This window comes from Mustela lutreola, chromosome 2 (assembly GCF_030435805.1).
Source record: "Mustela lutreola isolate mMusLut2 chromosome 2, mMusLut2.pri, whole genome shotgun sequence".
NCBI classification, from domain to species: domain Eukaryota; kingdom Metazoa; phylum Chordata; class Mammalia; order Carnivora; family Mustelidae; genus Mustela; species Mustela lutreola.
Genome location: NC_081291.1, coordinates 43,708,163 through 43,731,245, shown reverse-complemented (window position 1 = coordinate 43,731,245; position 23,083 = coordinate 43,708,163). Strand labels below are relative to the sequence as shown.

Below are 23,083 nucleotides of genomic sequence, written 5' to 3'. Positions count from 1 at the left end.
AATCATTATACATTCTAAATAAGAATATAGTGTGAATATAGACTCAAAATAGTTATGCTGTTTTAAAACGTCAACAGGAGGGGCACCCGGGTGGCTCAGTTGGTTAAGCGGCTGCCTTCGGCTCGGGTCATGATTCCAGGGTCCTGGGATTGAGCCCCACATCGGGCTCCCTGCTCAGCAGAGAGCCTGCTTCTCTCTCTCCCCCTCTCCCTGCCACTCTGCTTACTTGTGCTCTCTCTCTAGCTCTCTGTCAAACTAAAAAAAAAAAAAAAAAAAAAAAAATTGTCAACAGCAGAGGAACTGCTGGTTCTGTTTTGAGTTAAAAATCATATCCAAGAAGATAAACTTCTTTTTTAACGGGGAAGAGAAAAACAATGTCAGATAATATCTTACAGTATTATGACTTCTTTTAATGTACTGTAGGTTTATTTTCTTTTGACTTTAACAGATTTTAAACAAGAAAATTAACAATAGAAGATTACATATTGTTTCAGGACATGACATTGTTTTACTCTAAAATTTTGCCCATGTCTATTAAAAGCTAACTTTTTTTTAGAATGAATATGGAAACCACAGCCACTGGATTCACATATTAAAATCGGAGTCTCAGTGTCTGCTCTGTAGTCTTGGGCAAGTCCCTTTATTTCCATAGAACTCAGGGTTTCAGTGCTCAATGAGGACTTTAAATTAATATCTACTTTACTGAGTTTCATGTAATGCTATTTTCTTCTTAAAATGTCAAGCTTAATTTATATGGCTATACTTTTATAATGTTAGTCAAATAAGAAAAAACTTCATTTTTTCCATGATTAATATTCAATTATTTCAATTTGAATAGATGAAATATAAACAACCAGGCTCACTGACAACTTAGTTTACAATTTCTTTAATATTTTGAATGTTATTTATAAAATTGAATTATTCTATTTTATTGAGTGTTTTAAATGTCTGACCAATCAACTTTAGGACACTAACAAGGAAAATACTTCTAAGAATTTAAATCTTATATATTACCCTCATAAAATACTAAATATTAACTTCTAAATATTTCTAAACTTTAAAAAATAATAATTAGTAATTTTTAAATAATTTTTTATTTAAACTGTCATGTTTTAGTCAGTTATTTATTACAAAGGAGCAGAGGCTCCTTCAGAGTTTTAAGTATTACATGCACTTTATACACATACACAGAAATGGTTCTAATTATCACAGACTTAATTCTAAAACTTAAATTCAAAGTTTAACTCAAAACCCATGAATACTATGGGTTTTCTTTATGTCATTGTCTATATTTCATTCTAAAACTTCCAGTACAGGAAGACTTTACCCTCTGAGGAGTTTTACCACATCAAATGAATTAAAACTTTTGGGGTGGGGGCAGAAATTTGAGGACAAAGTGTAGATTGGGAACCTACTACATCTCAGGTGATTTTCTGTATAACGCTCACAGACACACTGAACCTTAATTATAATTATACCTACTATAACAACTGGAGACTTCAAGTTTAAACCCTTCAGAAGGAGGTGGATTTTTGTGGGTCCTAGTTACACTTAAATAGCTTCTTGTGATTCAATTTTGCAATCCCTGACCCAGGTGGCAGCTAACTTTGTTCAGCAAACTCTTTGCAGCTCAATTAATTCCATATCCATTTAATATTATTCTCATGTGGCTGGACCACAACTCTTATAAATACTTCTCTGCCTTAGGGGTCACAACTCTGAAATCAGGCTAATTACACACATTAGCACCTAATATAAAAACTGAAAGACTATAGAACAGAGAAGTACACCATCTTTAGAAATTCGCCAACACACCTGGAGCATGGTCAGACATTACTAAACTGCTCAGTGTTTATCACTCAGGAAAATTTAAAATTCTGGGCCATTTCATTTTGATCTTTTAAAGTCTAAAATATGATTAATGACATATTTAAAAAGCAATCTAATTTTAAGCAGGAAAGGTTATTTATTTTGCCCTTTCACAATATACACAATAAAAAGTGGCATTTTTGACATCTACATGAATGGCAACTGCAAATGAATGTTCTTAAATTTGTATGAATAAATATGCAGTCACATCATAATTATATAGAGAATCAAATCAATTTAATGTTTAGTTTTCAAATGAACAATGGAGCTTTTAGGGAAATAGAAATGTCATGGGTATAATTTTAAAGCAACAAAGATATATGATAGTCATTTTCCTGGCTTTCATCTGTAAAGTACCTGTTTATTAACTAGGGCAACTGCGTTTCTCTTACCTACTAATAAGATAACACTTGAGGAAATCAATGTAGTTTTATTATTATCATCATTAGTGACCATGATGATATATATTAGCAAAACAAAATAATCATGATACAAAACAAAAATCCATGTGGTAATATGCATTGTAACAATAAAATTATGCTTAAAAATATGAATTTTCTGGTTATAATTTTTACCTCTAAGTTGTTCTATGAGCTCAGAGAAATACATGATGCTCATTAGAGAAACTTCTAACAAACAATATTTACAACCTGATATAAAAATAACACTCAAGTCCACAGTGTATTAAAGAAATCACTTAAGAAAATTATAAAGATTTTCAAGAATGAAAAAAAAAAAGTTCTCCATATTCTTGACCTAAGTATATGGGTATTTGTGAAACTGCTTTATTGTTCTTCCTGCAACCCACCTCAAAGCCCCAAAATAGCATACATATCTTGTATTTTTGTCTTGGTTCAAGTTCTAACCAACTCTGCACATATAATACAAATCAAGTTGAAAATGGATCTAACAGAGAACTTGTAGGGAGGAGAGACAGAGAGGGAGAGAGATAGACACACACACAGAGACAGAGATAGAGACAGAAAGAAGCAAACTCCCTGCTGAGCAAGGTGCCTGACACAGGGCTCAAGCCTAGGACCTGGAAATCATAAACCAAGCCAAAGGCTGTCGTTTAACTGACTGAGCCACCTGGGTGTCCCAAATCTTGGCATATGTTTTTTATTTAATAAGGATGTATAAATTAGGGGTCTGCAATGTACAAAACAGGAATCTTTAAGATACTCCATAGCATTTTATTTTCCTTGTAAAAATTAACCAAATGATTTTAACTGTTTCACTTATTTAATGCTACATAACAAACCACCTCAAAAATTGGTAGTTAAAACAATTCATTATTTCTCAAAATTCTGTGGGCTCACTAGATGGTTCTTTGGATCACTGACACTGCAACTGGACTGGAAGATCCAAGAAAAGCTCTTTAAGTTTCAGCACAGACTCTTAGCTGGGGAACAAACATTTCTCTCTCAAGCACCCTCTCTCTATGTATAGTATTTCATCATTTAGGGATTCTATTGTTCTTACAGATACCATGACTTCATATACCACCATGTTCAGATACAAGTAGAAACAGTCTGGTTGTTCAAGGACTAAGAATTGGCATGGTTTCACTTCCACTTTTGGCCAGAGTAAGTCATGAGTTCAAAGCAAAAAGTCAAAGCATAGTCAAGGGGAAGATAAAAGACACCACTTCTTAAAAGGAGGGATGGTAGGGCACCTGGGTGGCTCAATGAGTTAAAGCCTCTGCCTTCAGCTCAGGTCATGAGCCCAGGGTCCTGGGATCGAGCCCCACATGGGGCTCTCTGCTCAGCAGGGAGCCTACTTCCTCCTCTCTCTCTGCCTCCTTGTGATCTCTGTCTGTCAAATAAATAAATAAAATCTTAAAAAAAAAAAAAAAGGAGGGATGGCATGTACATACATGGTGACCATCCTGAAAGATTATCTACCACGGTGAGAATCTTACATGCCTAGGAAATGTTAATACAATTTTAGGTTAGAATGAAAATACTACAACTCTTGTTATCCATAAAACATTAAAGTTTAAGGAAATATTCTGGAGTAATTTTCAGAAGATATATTATTGATTGCTATTTTGTTATTTTATATATTTTATGAACTTCCTACTTTGGACCTATACTTAAAAAAATTAGTGAACTGGGAGCACCTGGGTGCCTCAGTCAATTGGGCATCTGACTTTTGATCTCAGCTCAGGTCTTGATCTCAGGGGTGTGAGTTTGAACCCCACACTGGGCTCCACACTATGTATGGAGATTATTGAAAAAAAAAAGAAAATTTTAAAAATTAGTAAACTGTTATTTTTCTTTTTTTTCTTCAAATGTTATAATTGACCATTGTGTGAAAAAGTTAACAAGTGCAACAAACAACCAAATTTCAGAATTTGTGAAATTCAAAACAAGGTTTGCTTTATTATTAAAGGAAAAAAAAACAGGTGGCTATTTTCTCCCTTGCCTATGCCATTCCTTCTTGACATCCATATCTACCTGATGCCAAATATTTGAATAATGAAAGATCAAGTTTCTCACAATGTACCCAGGATGATTATTACAATATCTAAATTTGACGATATTACTTCATTCTCAATGGTTTTCAACAGTTCCTCCATTTTTTTATGAAGAATATTCAAAGTTTTTACCTGAGGTATAAAACCTCTTGGTTAGTTTCTAGTCCACTTCTCCAGCTTCCTCTAGCACCTGGACCTTTGATCCCGCTAGAACTCAACCCCACATTTTTCTGTCTCTCATCCCCGCCCTGCCTCTTCCACTCATCTGCTCTTCCTTCTACATGAACTTTTCCCCGTCACAGCCACATAGTCAACACCAACACCTAGTCAGCATTCACCCATGGAAGTTTTTCCTGGATTTCCTTACTTGATCAATTTAGGTTCTTACAGCACCATGTAGCTGTTCTTCTGGAAAGCAGACACAGGTACTATTTTATCTGATGATTTAATTCAAATATATCTCCCTGAAATGCTCTATGATTCAGGAGTACAAGGCATGTTTCTCTAAGCCATGATATTCCAAACAAAGTCTTGGACATGGTGGATAGATGATCCAGATAAATAGTTACTGACTGTGTGAATCAATGAGTGAAAATGCAATTAGTGCTGATTAGTGCATAGCAAACAAAGAAAAGTTGATCACACACTATACTCATTCCTCAATATGTACAAAGAGTAAAAATGCATCTCAATAAAACAAAATGAAAGAGTTACCTGAAGTATTGAGTGAGACTGCTTAGCACAACTGAAGTTAGTGAGCAAATGGGCCAGGCAGAGAATTTCTTATAGCAAATTCCAAGTGGGAAGTATTGCTGCTACTCACCAACGTTTCTTACTCTCCTCTTTTCAAATATGTAGGTGATTTAAGTTTTTCATTCCCCTGAGTGATTTGCTTCAGCCAATTAAATGTGAATTCAAGTAATATGTATCACCTCTGGGTGGAAGCACTTAACTGCCACTGCAAGACACTAGAATTCTCTTTTCTGTAATTGTGGAAGAGCTTATTTATATGAAATTTAACACTGAACTTCCTCCTCAAGCATAGTTTCCTTAGAGATGCACACTGAGAACTCTTTGTGGATTCAAACTCCCTAAGATATAGGGGTTGTTTCCCTCTGTACACTGTTGGTAGAATTGTATATTGGTACAGTCACTATGAAAAACAACATGAACCTTCCTCAAAAAATTTAAAACAGGGCTTCCATATAATCCAGCCATTCCAGTTTTGAGTATATATCTGAAGGAAGTTAAATCACTGTCTTAAAGAGATATCTGTTTCCCAATAGTCACGGTAACATTATTTATGATAGCCAAATAATCTATATTCAACAAAGGGTTGAATATAAATTCTTTATGTATAAAGAAAATGTGGTATGTGTATAAACATACATACATATACACATACACAATACACAGAAATATTGGAATATCTTCCAGCCATAAAAAGAAAGAAATTCTGCCATTTGTGACAACATGAATGAAATTTGAGGGCCTTTTAGTGAACTAAAACAGAGAAGGAGAGACAAATACTGTATAATCTCACTTATGGAATTAGTAACCTAACACACAGAAACAGAGAGCAGATGAGAGGTGCCAGGGAAGGGTGTGAGCGTGGAGGTGGGGGAATATGGCAGACAGTGGTCAAAAGGAACCAGCTCCCAGTTATAGGATAAACTCTGGGGATGTAATGCTGTGCATGGTGACTATAGTTAACAATACTGTATATTGTATATATGAAAGTTGCCAAAAGAGTAGATCTTACAGCTTCTCACTATAAAAAAAGAAAAAAAAAAGTGATAATGTGAGGTGATGGTTGTGTTCACTAACTTTGTTATGGTAATCATTTTTCAAAATATACATTCATCAAATTATTATATTGTATACCTGAAAATAACAGGTTATACGTCAATTATATCTAAATAAGGCTGGAAGACAAAAAACAATGTGTAAAAAGAACACTTAGAACATGCATATAATAATATTTGATTTTTATTTGTTGTCTGTGCTCTTTTTGCTTAAAGTAGATTATATTGACATTTCCTGAATATGTCATTGAATAAAATGAGCAAGAGCTCTTGATTAAAAAAAAGAAAGAAAGAAAGAAAAGAAAGATTTAGAGGTTAATTTTTACTACAGCATAACCTTATTTAGAAATGTCCTGATCCTAAACAGAAATAAAATAAGTTTATTTGATGACTTTTATTTTATTAAATATGCCAAACAAATGGATATAGTCAGGTCCAAATCAAACAAAAATTTATTCCTAAAATGCTGTTTGGCAAAGCCAAACATCTCATTATTTTTCTCCAAAATAAAATAGCATCATATATGAACATAATAAGTTATACTAAGTTAAATGCAGGTTAATACAAAAATAAGTTCTTCTGAGCATCTGGAGAAGCCAATTATGAATCTCATATTCTTTGAGATATCTGAAAAAGAAATTATCAAACACCTCACATATACTGTCTGTCTCTCTGTATATAAATTGTTGCCGGATCCAGAGATATTTAAAATTACAGGTAAAACCTCAAAACTATTTTCTAGTACCTATATGCACTTCTGAATTATCCTAATAGGCCAAATCCCTGAAAGACCACAACACACATCAACTCCAAAGATGGGTCAAATACAATTTGTAGTTATATAATAAATAACTACTTTAATTTTCTGATTGCTTCATCGTGGACTAGATTATAGTGGCTGCCAAGGGCAGAGACATAAATTTAACATTAATTATCATTTTAATGTATCTTATTTTTGACACTATTAGATTTAGATGACACAATAACAGCATATTTGGAATAAGCACAAATATATTTAATTTAATGCTTCTCTAGTATATTTAGAATCTACATTCATTAGAGCAAGCATTTGTTAAGTACCCAACACATGCCAGATACTGTGAGGTGCTGGAACTATAAAGTCAAAAACACAGTCTCTCTCCTTAGTAACTTCAATTTTTTTCATTTAGATTTTATGACTTAATAAACAATCTATATTAAATAATGATTTAATTTAATGAGACTGAGAACAGTAATTTTATATCAGTAGTTGTATGTCACTGTAACAAAAACATATTTGGACACATTAACTCATTCAGTTTTCATGTAGTTCTTTGACTTTGTGGAAGTCAGGCTACTGTATACACATTGAAACTGAGGTTCAGATATTATTTCACACATTTTACAAGGTTTCATGCCTAAAATTCAATTATATTATAAACTTAGAAAAAAGTTTGAAATGTGTGAAAAATAAATGTGATCTTCTAGATGTATGATGAACTTCTTGAGCAAAAGAAAAAAAAAATTGTACAATACCAATGGAAAAAAGAACAAATGATATGGGCTGACCTTAACAAAAGGAGCAGATACAAGTGTTCCATGAACATTCATGAAATACTCAGACCATATTTATGGAAAAAGGGTGATTTAGAGCAATATTGGAATGGAGTTTATTTGTGTGTTTATTTTGCCAATCCAACAGGAGAGTATTCACGATACACACATGTACTCTTTACAAGTATGTGGCAATAAGAATTCAGCTTCCTGGAAGTACAGATGGAACTGTCTTCCCCAAGGACAATTAAGTAATATACATACTGTCACCTTTAAAATAATACACACCATTTAACACTGAAATTTTAATACTATGGATTAATTTTTAATGTAATCAGAGATGTATATAAAATATTTAGCTATAAAGATATATATAGGTAAGCATCATATTTTTTTCATAGGTAGTAAATAATTCTAAAAAACTAAATATCCGATGATACATTATTGGTTTGTGAAAATTTATGGCACACCCATCTGGTGTGATTATCCCTCAGATTTAAGAGAATATTTATGAAATTTGAAAATGTTCATAGTACATTAACAAGAACAAGTTATAAAACAAAACATATAGATTCACCCCAAAGTTGTATTTTATACACACAATCACAAAGATGACTGAAAGGATGCCATAGCTTGATAAGATAATCTTGATAAGATAATCAGTAATTTTTCTGCATTTTCCAAATTTTGCATAATAAAGGCATATACCTTTCACGAACTAAAAGAAGGATTAAAATAAATTATATTCTTCAACAACAAGACAGAAGAAAGAGAAATTAAGGAGTCAATCCCATTTACAATTGCATCCCAAACCATAAGATACCTAGGAATAAACCTAACCAAAGAGACACAGAATCTATACTCAGAAAACTATAAAGTACTCATGAAAGAAATTGAGGAAGACACAAAGAAATGGAAAAATGTTCCATGCTCATGGATTGGAAGAATAAATATTGTGAAAATGTCTATGCTACCTAAAGCAATCTACACATTTAATGCAATTCCTATCAAAACACCATCCATCTTTTTCAAAGAAATGGAACAAATAATTCTAAAATTTATATGGAACCAGAAAAGACCTCGAATAGCCAAAGGGATATTGAAAAAGAAAGCCAAAGTTGGTGGCATCACAATTCCGGACTTCAAGCTCTATTACAAAGCTGTCATCATCAAGACAGCATGGTACTGGCACAAAAACAGACACATAGATCAATGGAACAGAATAGAGAGCCCAGAAATAGACCCTCAACTCTATGGTCAACTAATCTTCGACAAAGCAGGAAAGAATGTCCAATGGAAAAAAGACAGCCTCTTCAATAAATGGTTTTGGGAAAATTGGATAGCCACATGCAGAAAAATGAAATTGGAGCATTTCCTTACACCACACCCAAAAATAGACTCAAAATGGATGAAGGACCTCAATGTGAGAAAGGAATCCATCAAAATCCTTGAGGAGAACACAGGCAGCAACCTCTTCGACCCCAACCGCAGCAACATCTTCCTAGGAACATCGCCAAAGGCAAGGGAAGCAAGGGCAAAAATGAACTATTGGGATTTCATGAAGATCAAAAGCTTTTGCACAGCAAAGGAAACAGTTAACAAAATCAAAAGACAACTGACAGAATGGGAGAAGATATTTGCAAACGACATATCAGATAAAGGAATAGTGTCCAAAATCTATAAAGAACTTAGCAAACTCAACACCCAAAGAACAAATAATCCAATCAAGAAATGGGCAGAAGACATGAACAGACATTTCTGCAAAGAAGACATCCAGATGGCCAACAGACACATGAAAAAGTGCTCCATATCACTCGGCATCAGGGAAATACAAATCAAAACCACAATGAGATATTACCTCACACCAGTCAGAATGGCAAAAATCAACAAGTCAGGAAATGGCAGATGCTGGCGAGGATGCGGAAAAAGGGGAACCCTCCTACACTGTTGGTGGGAATGCAAGCTGGTGCAGCCACTCTGGAAAACAACATGGAGGTTCCTCAAAATGTTGAAAATAGAACTGCTCTATGACCCAGCAATTGCACTACTGGATATTTACCCTAAAGATACAAACGTAGTGATCCATAGGGGCACGTGCACCCGAATGTTTATAGCAGCAATGTCCACAATAGCCATGCTATGGAAAGAACCTAGATGTCCATCAACAGATGAATGGATCAAGAATATATGGTATATATACACAATGGAATACTATGCAGCCATCAAAAGAAATGAAATCTTGCCATTTGCGACAACATGGATGAAACTAGAGCGTATCATGCTTAGCAAAATAAGTCAAGCAGAGAAAGACAACTATCATATGATCTCCCTGATATGAGGAAGTGGTGATGCAACATGGGGGCTTAAGTGGGTAAGAGAAGAATCAATGAAACAAGATGGGATTGGGAGGGAGACAAACCATAAGTGACTCTTAATCTTATAAAACAAACTGAGGGTTGCTGGGGGGAGGGGGGTTGGGAGAAGGGAGGGTGGGGTTATGGACATTGGGGAGGGTATGTGCTTTGGTGAGTGCTGATTCACAGACCTGTACCCCTGGGGATAAAAATACATGTTTATAAAAAATAAAAAATTAAAAAAAAAAAATAAATAAAAAAATAAAATAAAATAAATTATATTCTTAATCCAGTTAGTCCCACTACTGTATATTTACCCAAAGAAAACAGAAACACTAATTTGAAATGATACATATATCCTTATTTTTATATAGCATTATTTACAATGGCCAAGATAAAGAACCCAAGTGTCTATCAATAGTTAAATAGATAAAGATGTGATACACATACACACACACACTTTGTGATATTACTCAGCCATAAAAGAAGAATCAAATCTTGTCATCTGTGACAACATGGATGGACCTAGAGGGTACTATGCTAAGTAAAGCAAGTCCGATAGAGAAAAACAAATGCCATACAATTTCACTTATATGTGAAAAATAAAATACAAATGAACAAAGAAACAAACACACAAAACAAACTTTTGAATACAGAGGACAATCTGGCAGTTGCTGGAGGGGAGATGGGTAGGTGGACGGGTAAAACAGAAAAAGGAGATTAAGAAGGAAAAACTTCTAGTTACACAACAACATACAAGAGATGAAAAAGACAGCTTAGAAAATATAGTCAATAATATTGCGATGACATTGTATGGTGACAGATGGTGACTATACTTATTGTGATGAGCACTGAGAAATGTATATAATTACTAAATCAATATGTTGTACACCTGAAACTAATATAACATTGTATGTTAATTCTGCTTCAATAAAAATAGTTTAAATAAATAAATGTTTGTCTTTTATTTTCTTTACTTGCTATATAATTTTCCAAAGTTACTTAAGTATTTGATGTAGTTTGCAAATTCTGAACAGATTTCATCATCCCAGTAAGTCTGTAAGTACTACTTACTTGATGAAAATGAATAACATTCAGGCAAAAGAGACAGGATATGTGATTAGACAATTATGGGGACATATATATAACATGAGATGCTACTTTCCATTAATCTACTCTTTTTTTTGGCAGATTATAAATCCTTTGCATAACCTAGAATACATCACTATTTATCACAACTGAGAGATAATTATTATTCCAAGCAAATACATATACCTTTTAATGTAGTCCTTTGCTATTTCTCACTATATCACAGTATTTTATTTTAAAAAAAAATTATCTTGGAATCAGATAATTTATTAACTTCTAATGTTCATTTCTCAAATAAGATATAAAATTAACAATATTAGCCACCAACTGGTAGAAATGAATGCTTAACTGAGTTTAAGAACACATATTGAAATTATAACTTCACAATAGCAGAACTCTTCTCAATCTTATTCAGAGTTAAACATCCCCATGCCTGGAATGGCATCAATCTCACAGTAAGTATTCAGGCAACATTTGTGGAATTAAGATATTAGTGGAGACCACTGTCTACTACAAACGGGCACTGGATATACAGAGAGGAATAAGCCAAGGTCCAAGCTTTCAAGAACTTAGACTCTGGCACAGAACAAAACCACAGTTAATGAAACAAGTCAAAATATATGACCCAAACTTCTGTGAATACTAAATATTTTTTTAAAAAGCTAGGAAAAACCCTTTAAAACTGTTTATAAGAGTGGCAACTAACACTATGTATCACATTTTTCAATCATCTATAAAGATGAAATTAATAAATTTTGGTGCTCTGAGAGGTTATTTAATTAAACTTTAAAATTACTTCTACTATTGCTTTATTGCTAGTACATTTTATTTAGTTATAATATTAATATTGGTAATTAAGTATGTTAAATTATTCATCTAAATTAACTAGAAGTTTTGGATAGACACAGACACAATTTGCACAGATATAATTTGCACAAAATATCAACTTAAAATAAAGTAGGCACTCACCTCTGAAAAATACATATATTACAACCACTACGCTAATATTTTTTAAAGGATTTATTTATTTATTTGGGAGAGAGAGACACAGAGAGAGAGGGAACACAAGCAGGGGGAGCAGAAGAGGGAGAAGCAGGCTTCCTGCTAAGCAGAGAGCCCGGCCTGGATCCCAGGGTCCTGAGATCATGAACTGAGCGGAAGGCAGCTTAAGTGGCTGCCTGAGTCACCCAGGTGCCCACCACTATGCTAACTTAAAGAGAATCCTTGGGTATCAGTCGTTTGTAGTGTCATTTTCAAATATCTTCTGGAGGAGATTGTGCTGAGTGAAATAAGTCAAGCAGAGATAGTCAATTATCATATGGTTTCACTTTCTTGTGGAGCGTAAGCAATAACATGGAGGACATTGGGAGAAGGAGAGAAGTGAGTTGGCAAAAACTGGAGGGAGAAACAAACCATGAAAGACTGTGGACTCTGAGAAACAAACTGAGGGTTTTGGAGGGAAGGAGGATGAGGGTTGGGTGAACCTCGTGGTGGGTATTAAGGAGGGGACATATTGCATGGAGCACTGGGTGTGGTGCATGAACAATGAATCTTGGAACACTGAAAAGAAAGTAAATAAAGAGAATCCTTGAATATACACTTTTGTGTTAACTTATAAATAGGAATGTCAGAATTAGCTTATCTGTTAGCACCACATATTCACAATTAAGCATGTTTAAGAATTTGCTAACAGTAAATACCCAGAAAATATCTTCATGTTATACTGTAAACAAAATTACCTTCAAAAAAATTACTTTCTATCAACACTTGAGTAATTGTAACCTTTTCATCCCAACAAAACTTTAAGGACTTTCTTTAATTTATTCTTATATCAGCTGACAGAAAATTAGCAGCATGTCTGATTTCTGACCTTCTCTTTCATTTATTGCTCTTTACTGATTGGAGGACTTTGATAGGTGCTAAAGGGGAAAATTATGTTCTTTTGCTAAGAGCTCTATTCCAACAAGTATATTATACTCCTGATATTTACAAAGATACTACAAAAATCTCCTTATACAACCCCTTTATCATACAAATGTAAGAGAAGCCAGATTAATTAAACTTTGAAATAATGGACAAATAAAATCACTGAAAATAAAATGTCCATATTGGCCTCTTACAAACAAGGGTGATAAATTACGAGGAACTTTGCAGAATGTCTTATTTTAGTTTCTCCTCCCCTTCTTATAAAAAATCCATCCAAAATTCTCACTTTTAATCAACAGAAGTCATCTAAAGGAAGAGTGGTCTGGTTAAGTACTTGGTTTAATGTGTTCTTAGGAATTATTGTGCTTATAGAAAAAGAGAAAAGGGCACGTGGGTGTCTCAGTTGTTAAGTATCTGCCTTTGGCTCAGGTCTTGATCCTAGGGTCCTGGGATGGAGTCCCACATGGAGCCCTGCATTGGGTTCCCTGCTCTGCCAGAAGCCTGCTTCTCCCTCTCCACCACCCCCAACCCCTCCAGATTCTGTTACCTCCATTGCTATGTCTCTCTCTGTCCAAACAAACAGACAAACAAAAAAACAAAAACTTAAAAAAAAAAAAAGGAATCATTGTGCTGACAAACATTTTCAATAATTTCCTCTACATTTTAAGAACTTGTACACCATTAAACATAGCAATTAATATAGCTACCATTCTTAGAGAATATGTAAACAACACAAATTGGCCAGTTTTTCTAACTACATCTAGAGCATTTCCTAGCATACTGTCTCATCGAATGAACTGTCCTTTCAAACTAAAACAGCACTTCAGTACTTTGGTAAATTAAATTGTTTGAATGGAAACAATGGAAAGACATATACAATTGACTAGTGAATAACTTAAAAATTAAGAAAAAACGTTTTTGGTTTCTGTGAAAAATCTTATTTTAACTCCATAATTAACTTGTGGTTCACAATTTTGGAGTGAGTTTATGCCTTGACCTCTAAAGCATCACTAAACTGACAGAAAACACAGCAGAGGAAATATATGAAATTGTAAGAATACCAGGAAAAAAAAAAGTATCAGCAAACCAGAAAATTTGATGACCTCCTTTTTGGTGGGAAGCAGATGAGGAAAACTGCAGTGAACATGTATGTATACATGTATGTATGTATGTATGTAGTATATGATACTATGCAATATGATGCAGAAAGAGTCTACCATAGAGACAGAGAAGGTTATATAAGAATACTTTAAAATATGCATAATTAAGGTTGTAAACAAGAAAGATAAATTGTCAGGGACCCAAAATGAAGAGGAAACTCAAAGTTAGGTTGGTGAGGACCCAAAATGAGGAGGCAACTCAAAAGGAGCTGGAATAAACCAAGGAAAAGAGGACCCTCCACAAAACATGGCTTTTAAAGGATTCTGCTTATGTGCTGGAAAGAAAGGGTCTTCCAGAGATAGGCTGAAAATCAAGTTTTTACCAAGTGTGGTTGTAGAAACTAAATTTATTCTCTCTGCATGTTAAGATAATTTTAGGCCAAAAATTACCATAGAAGCTAGTACAAATGGAGAAATTATAGAGCAAATCTAGAAGCAAAAGTGAAACAATGATGTAGCAAAGCATCTTCAACTATGATAATGCTGGTCTCTCATGGGAATCAACAACTGCTAAAGGTGGGTCTTCATAAAAGAAAGATTACAAACATCAAAAGGAATAAACAGCCATGAGGAAGACTTGGCAAACACAAATAATGAAGTAATTTGTCCCTGAAAAAACTAAAACTAATTGAATAACCAAATCAACTTTAAAATAAGATAATTTTTAAGATAAGTAATAGAAATTAGAGAAATCAAAAAATATTTTCTGAAAAGAAAAATAAATTTATGAAATACATATGACAGGAAATCACACAGAGTGAAACATAAAAAAGCAGAATATAAAAGTATATAAAATAAGACAAAGAGGAACAGAAGTTTTAAATACTTAATGAACATGTTAGAGAAAGTAAAGATGGAAAAGGGATAAAAGTAAATATATAGTAGCTGAGAATTTTTCAAAATTGAAGTTAGACAGATTTAGGAGCTTGTAGAGGCCAGAGTGATATAAATTTAAAACAAATCCACACCTACACACATTGTAATGAACCCAAAGACATCATTGCAAAGAGAAATTTTTAAATTCTACCAGAATGAAAGACAAATATATCTTCAAAGATGTTATAGTTAGACTATGAGCAGTCTTCTCATGAGCAAAATTCTATTCCAGAAGAGCAATGAACAAAATATGCAAAAAATGTCGAGAAAAAAAATTATTGGTCATCATGGAGTTCTGTAACCAACTGCATTATAATTTTAAAATGTGAGAAAAGTAAGTAATTTTTAGAAGGTAAACTGTAAGAGAATTTAAGACTTTCGATAATGATCTTTAAATGGTCTTCAGTAGACAGGAAATGAACCCACAGGTGTATGTCTGTAGTAAGAAGAAATGGTTAATAAATAACTCAGAAAAAAGATGTCATAAATTTAATATTGATAAAATATTTAGAGAAATTTAAAAACAAAGTAAAAATAAAATAATAGAAATATGGACGTTGGCAGGAATATCTTGGAGGAAATTTAAACAAGCCATTGTCCTGTTTGTGAAAGGATATATATTATCTTTAGCTTTTTTTGGAAAATATAAAGATTTATTTTATGTTTAAATATTTATGTTCACTGAAATGTAACAAATTATCTAATTTTTAAGATAGTAAAAGTTGGAAGAAATGAATATTGAATGCTTACTAAATCCAATAAAGGACAATAAACAATAAATACATTAAAATAAACTGTTGAAAATATCTCTGGGAAGTGGGATTAGAAATATGTGGGATTAATTTTTTATTTTAGTATTTTTCCTATGGGCTCAAATTTTATTGTTGTTTCCAGGTTCACACAGTACCTTTTTAGGATATTAAAATTTTAATTTAAAAAAAAAAAGAAAAACAAAAACCATTAACAACAAAAGAAATTCACAAGTATTTTGTGATGGTTTTCTTTGGCAAAAGGAATTATGGCTTATTATTTTCTTCTGTTTTTCTGTATATTGTTTTTATAGTCAGAAAATTAAATGCACTGTTTTTCTTGATCAGCTCTGATTGTTTATTCCATGAAAAACTATTATTTCTATTTTTAGGCTAGGTGAATCTGAGAACCAGCATTTCTGAATCTTCTCACAAGATTCCCTGAGCTCCATTTTCATATCTAACTATAATTTACACCTCCAAATTTAATTCTCTACTAAATACTCATTATAAATGATTAGATGATTATAATTCTTATTTTTTCATTGTTTTATATTATTTTTTCCCAATCAATCCCAAGTCTCATAGACAAAATGTTATAATAGTAACACTAATATAAAAATAATCAAGTAACTAACATAAAGAGTGCTTATTAATTTCAAGCCTTTCTCAAAGGTATTTTTACATGTTAACCTACTTATTTCTCTTGCTATTACGATGAAATCAATTCTACTATTATCCCCATTGTGGATGGGAAATGGAGGTACAGAAAGGCTGTTACTTGCTCTAAACCACAAAGCTATTCTGTGCCAAATGTAAAAGAGCAAATATTTAGATGGTATGTAGCCCTTCATCACAAGAAGCCTGCTTCCAGAATCTTGGTGTCATTTTATACACACTCCAGAGAATGGAACTTCTTTTACTAGTTAAGATTGTTTTGTACTTCATAGGATACATGACTCTCTGATGGCCTCTTTAAAAAATCTTAATGTCTAAGTAATTTCATTCATGTATTCATTTAATTTGAAGGTTGTTATGTGTAAATTTTATGTCCACCCTACTGCCATAAAATATTTGAGACTCCTAATTTTGATTCATGTTACTAAGACCCAAATTCACTCTATATTACTCTAAGATTCCTTGCAAGATAGTTAAGTAGGCCATAAACTTCAGTGTTAAAGACTGATAGGAGAATGAAAAATAAAAGAATAAAAAATGAAAATATAGTAATAATAAAATGATAAATAAAAGAATAACAAAAGAGTGTCCAATGACTGACTCGCTTTTTCTTCTTCCCTAATATGCCCTGTGTTATGCCTTCATCACAATAAGTATTACATAGTACATACTCCATTTTGACTGGAATAGATCTTTTCAATATGAATAATGGGAATAACTTCATTTTCTAATGAAATTTTTATTTAAAATAATTCTCTTAAACTGAAAGATTTTTATTTGAAGTTCATTTAATAAAGAGAATTTAATTCCTCTCGATATACAGAAACAGCAAAGAGAAAGAAAAACACAGTGATGTTGGTGGGATACAAAATCAAAATAAAAAGCCTTCTGTCTTTAATAAAAATGCTTGCAAACACAACATAGATTCTGAAGCACATTTCCACTCCTGCCAAATACTAAAAAATCAAAAACAAAAACACAGACCTACATGAAGTGGGTGGATGGAGGCACATAGGAAAGCTGACAAGTACCTTCTCCTTCATTTACTTTAAGGAGGATACAGATTTCCCCCAAATCTGATACATTATACTCTTTGTCCCCATACATACACAGCTTCCCCTATGATTAACATCACCAATACAGTGTACACAGTTTTATAATTTGTTAATAATCAAAGAACCTACCCTGATACATAACTTTCACCCCAAGTCCATAGTTCATACCAGGGTTCACTCTTGATATTATATATTCTATGGGTTTAGACAAATTCATAGTGACAAGTATCTGCCAGGACAGTATCACACAGATTGTTTCACCTAAAAATCCTCTGTACTTTCTCTGTTCATCCCTCACGCATACATTTTTGAATAAAATGATAGAAGGGAAAAAAACTAAGAGAAACACAGTTAAAAATGTAAATCTCAAGAAGAATCAGCCACAGTTTGAACAAAGTGCTAGACAATTACTCTTCTATAGATTAAATATCTCTAAAATATAATCTTTCCATGTACATTTTTAAAAAGAAAATCAAAATGAACTGAAAAAGTATAAAATTAAAAATAAATTTGGATAAAATGATAGATGTGGAAGACAGACAAATGAGGTCCAACATGCTCATAAGTGGTGATACAGAAGAAAAGGAAAAAGTAATATAATAACAACTAAAAAATCAAATACAGAGTGTAACAACAATAAAATTGAAACATAAAAATCTTGAATCAATGCAGTACATCATATTTAAGCAAATTTGATGAAAACTGTCTAACTCTAGAATATACTATGGCAAAAAACAAAGAAAACAAAACAAAACAAAAAATCCAACAAACAAACAAATCCCAAAAGAATCACGTGGACATACATCAAAAAGAGCAACTTATATTCAAGGACGGAAATTTCAGACATACCTAATAATTAATGGACACCAACATTCAGTATGGGAAGAGTCTCCAGTATTGTTTACAAATATTTGCAAGTTTTTAAAGGGGAAAAATACGTTTGATTCAAGAAGATTAATGTGTCTTCCATGTATAAGGTAAAAGAAGATGTTCTATGTAGGCACATAGAAAATATAGCATCTATGACTGTTTCTTTAGTGGAGAGGTACTACTTATCAGTGAAATCTAACAATCTAAGAAATATTTCAAAATTAAGAATACAGGAGTGATTAATTGAATAGTAAGTAATTGGTAAGGATTTTTTTCAAATTCCAAGTAAGTCTAACTAAGACTGTGTGAATTAAGCCAGAATGTAAATACTATAAATCTCAATAATGTAATACTGGTAATATAATTGAGGTTCAGGTGGTGTACGTAAGGAAAATAACCATAAATAACCAAAAAGTTAAATTTCTTTAACTATCACAGCAATGGCTTACAAGAGATTGCTTGATATTTAAATATGAATCAAAAAAATGGGTGACCTCAAACTACTAATATTTTCTTAATTTTTGTTCTTAATTCATGTGTTATTTTTGTGGACCTAATATCCCTTTATTGGGGGGAGGGGTAAGAAACAAATACCTGAAATTCAGCAAATTCTTCAGTTTCATATCAGCTCTATTTTTTTGTATTTAATCCAAATATAAAATAAATTTAATACTTTTTTTTTAAAGAATAAGGTAGGATCATCTTCTTTTAATCACTTCTTTTCTATCACTGATCACATTATCTAAATACTTATCTGCCACAAACAAATAAAAATGTATGATAAGAAAGAATTTTTCTTAAGTCTCTCCCTCTCATTTTGTTATTTGAATTTTGGCATAGGATGCCTACAAATATCATGATTTTTTTTTACAGGTGACAAGATGTCTTTATTGAACTTTTATATTTAGCTTGAGTTAATTTTAAGGAGTATAGCTTATGTTATTGCATTCTAATTAATATGATGTTAAATATGTAAGTGAAAAAAATAAATATTTCATAACCCCTCTCCTTCCACTAAAATAAAAGGTACAAACTTACTTTTGTATTACTGAGTGTTTTCATTTGTCAAAAACACAAAAGAATGCAAACAACTTAATATACCTCATATTCTTTTCACAAGATAATTGAGTTTGTTTGTTTGTTTGTTTTTTGTCTAAGCTAAAACCAAATATGTATTAATTCTCCAAATGACAATGTGAATTTGTTTTCATTAGGGCAAGTTACATATGGAATACTAAACAAACTATTCTGGCACTTCACTAGAAATGTTCAAAGGAAGTAATGCAGTGCAGTTTATAAATGACAAGCTTTCTGGCTAAGATGTGATAAGTTATGCATTTATATAACCTCATAGAAACCCTTATAAAAATTGCAAATTTATATATTTGAAATCTCTGAATTGCACAGCCATGATATTGCTTTAAAAAAATCACTGAAGCATCAAAGATGAAATGACTCTGGATTTCTGTTTGTTACACAAATCATGTCAGTATTGTGTCTGTGTATGTTTGTTTTCTGAATTTGTGTAGGTTTACACATGTATGAGGGGGGTGGGACACAGGAGAGTGTGCTTAAATATCTTATAAAATACAATACACATAAACCGATGAAATCTTTAACAACAATAACGATAAACACATCAGATAAATGAAGATTGCTCAAAACTGGAATCTCAATATTTAACATATGGCTCTTTCTCTTACAAAATTTTTAAAAAAACATTGCTACTATAGATACAATTATGAATACCTCATTTTCCAAATTGATTCTGTGTAATTCTACTGTTCTCCCCATTTTCTCTCAGTATAACTTCTGTTTAGTCATTCTGTGAATATTTCCCAGAAGACATAGTCAGGATGCTGATTATTTAAACATAGTTTTCAGTCGGAGAAGCAAGAACTATGAATTCCAATTTCTCCTCAAACCCCCCAAATTGACAGTATTTCATTAACATAATGGGTTCTACATGGCTAATCTTAGAGCTCTTATAAGTTTTGTTCCCAAGTTATCAACTTCTGAAACTTTTCATAAAGTATTATGGGTAGTTTAATACTGACAAGCTTAACTATTGTGAATGGAAACTCCAGAAGCTATTATCTGGAAGCTGGGTGAAAAGCAAAATGCCAGACAAAATTTGGGGGGGATCATGTGACCTCCAGTCTTACACTGCTCCCCTCACCAAATCCCTCCCCCAGGAAACTTTTTATAACCATTCCTTTAAATCATCTGTCGGACACTGCAAACCCCACCCCTCTACCCTTGGATGAAAAAAAAAAAAAATTAGCAATAACATTTCCCCATTTGCCATTACAGAAAGGGTGTGAAGCCATCCTAAAGTACCAGAATTAGCACTGTCATCCCATCTTGCCCATTAGTTTTACTGCAGCAAAGACAAGTGAAACACTGAAAAATGTACCTGTAGTCTCTCTTTCCCTGGTTTGATCCTGAGCTCCCCAGAATACAGATTCAATACATTTTCTCTTACAAGGAATAAATGCATTTTAAGCATCAACATCATAGAAACATAGCATAAATAAAGCAGTCACTGCTCCCCCAAACCCAGCTTTTACCTGTAATGCTAATACAAAGACATTGAAAGGAAGAAAAGCTGCAGCTTGCCCAGGAAAATTCTCATTGCAGCAGACAGCACAATTTTGTACTTACAGATCTTACCAGGGAAATGTCTCGGGATCTTTACAATTTTTCTGCAGAACTCTGTTTCAAGCTCTCAGCCAGGCATGCTGTGCATCCAGGCAGAACCAAGCCGTATGGAATGTCTATGCAGCTGGGAGATAATGGGACTCTTTTTCCCAGCTGGGACTGCAAGCCTTTTATCCACTGAGTATTGCGTGGCTCTTCTCTGGTCTTAAGCATAAAATACGCTCCTCTCCTGCTGCATTCCTGACGGAACCTAGACAATTAGTTCTTGAGGCACATGGGCAAGTCTCCCGTTTGGAATATTCAAAAGGAAAATGCTCCCTATACCGAAAAAACAGCTCTATCTTCACCATCCTTCACAGAATCAGAGAGAGCTGAGAGCAGCTGCCATTCCAGTGGCATGAAAGATTAAATTCACCCTCCCCTTCTTTGACTAGAGATAGTCACTCCTGTTGGGTCATCAGAAAATCTTATTGAAAACTGGGTCAGGCTAACTATTTATTAGGTTTCCAATACGAAAGGAAGTCAATTTTTTTTTTCTTCCTCTGTTTTCACTGCATTGTCATTTGCAAGCGAAGATTAAGTCAGTCAAGGGTCTGCACTGATTTAGACTGTATTCAAACGCAAGTAAGCTTTCTGAAGCATGCCAGTAACTCCCGCTACTAGTTAGGGTGAACAGAAAAGGAAAATAAAATCAAAGGATCTTATGCACTGGCACTAAATCCATTCTAAATCATGTTTTTAAAATATGTGCACGAGGCTCCTAAAAGACGGAAAAGTATGTAAAGAAAGTGGAGTCAAGTCCAAAAGAGTATCGCTGCTCTCCTAGGTAACATATTTATAATCTCCAGAGACCAAGAACAAGTGTGCATGTATTTGCAAAACAACTCTGTAAGGGAAAGAATGCTGTTTGTGTTTCACACCCAGCCCTCCAGCTAAACTTTTTAATATGTTTGAGTCTTGCCACTGGTTTGCGAGGGACTAACTTCTTACTGAAAAAAAAGCTAACAATAATTTAAAAAGCTAAAAATAGGAAAAATAGCTGCGTACATACAGAGACACCAACACATACAAGCATGGCTGTAACATGAGAGCAGAATATTGCTTGGACTTATTTTCATGTTGTAATGAAAAGAACTTACACTCTCAGCATCTTAAACTGAATGGAAACTGGGAAGATAAACCCACAAATAAAATGTGAATAAACCAAAAGATATCGTTCAGACTCAGTTTGCTTTTTTTATCTGATGAGCCAGAAGGTTTCTATGGCTACATTTTACGACTTTATCTTACAATTTCCATGAAATTCTTCTGTAACTATATCCATCATATTCTTCATTTCTACATAGGGTCTAACCACCATCGTAAGAGGCCCGAGAGAGCAATTACTGTTTCTTGACATTAGGTGAACTCAAATGAGTTCCAATTCATGAGAAGGCAAACTGAATGAACTATTTTATAGTTATGATATTCATCTTAATTGAACGTCTAATTTTTAATTAAAACCATCTCTGCCCCTTCCAAAATAAAATTTTATTTATTTATAAAAATGCCAAAACGCTGAATTTTTCTACTGAGATATGAGAAAAATAGTCACCATGTAGAGGGTTTCTTCCTTAAAAATGGATTTATCCAATTTATTTTATTTTTTTTTTTTTTAAAGATTTTATTTATTTATTTGACAGAGAGAGATCACAAGTAGGCAGAGAGGCAGGCAGAGAGAGAGAGAGAGGGAAGCAGGCTCCCTGCTGAGCAGAGAGCCCGATGCGGGACTCGATCCCAGGACTCTGAGATCATGACCTGAGCCGAAGGCAGCGGCCTAACCCACTGAGCCACCCAGGCGCCCGGATTTATCCAATTTAAAGAGCACTCCTTTAGTTAGATCTCCTAAACTTCTAGCCCATATTCCAAGACTTTGCTACCTATTTCACTGATAAGAAAATAAGAATCAAAAGAGACCTTCTATAGCTCCTACCACTGCA

At 33.3% G+C, this 23,083-nt stretch overlaps 1 protein-coding gene across 1 annotated transcript in view; it reads right to left on the bottom strand.

The window, feature by feature from the left end:
* Positions 1-21,103, bottom strand: part of LOC131824148 (contactin-6-like) — a 305,999-nt gene extending 284,896 nt beyond the window's left edge. The window contains 1 exon segment of the mRNA XM_059161537.1: positions 21,014-21,103. The gene's annotated coding sequence lies outside the window, so the exon portion shown is untranslated.
* Between the last annotated feature and the right edge of the window lie 1,980 nt (positions 21,104-23,083).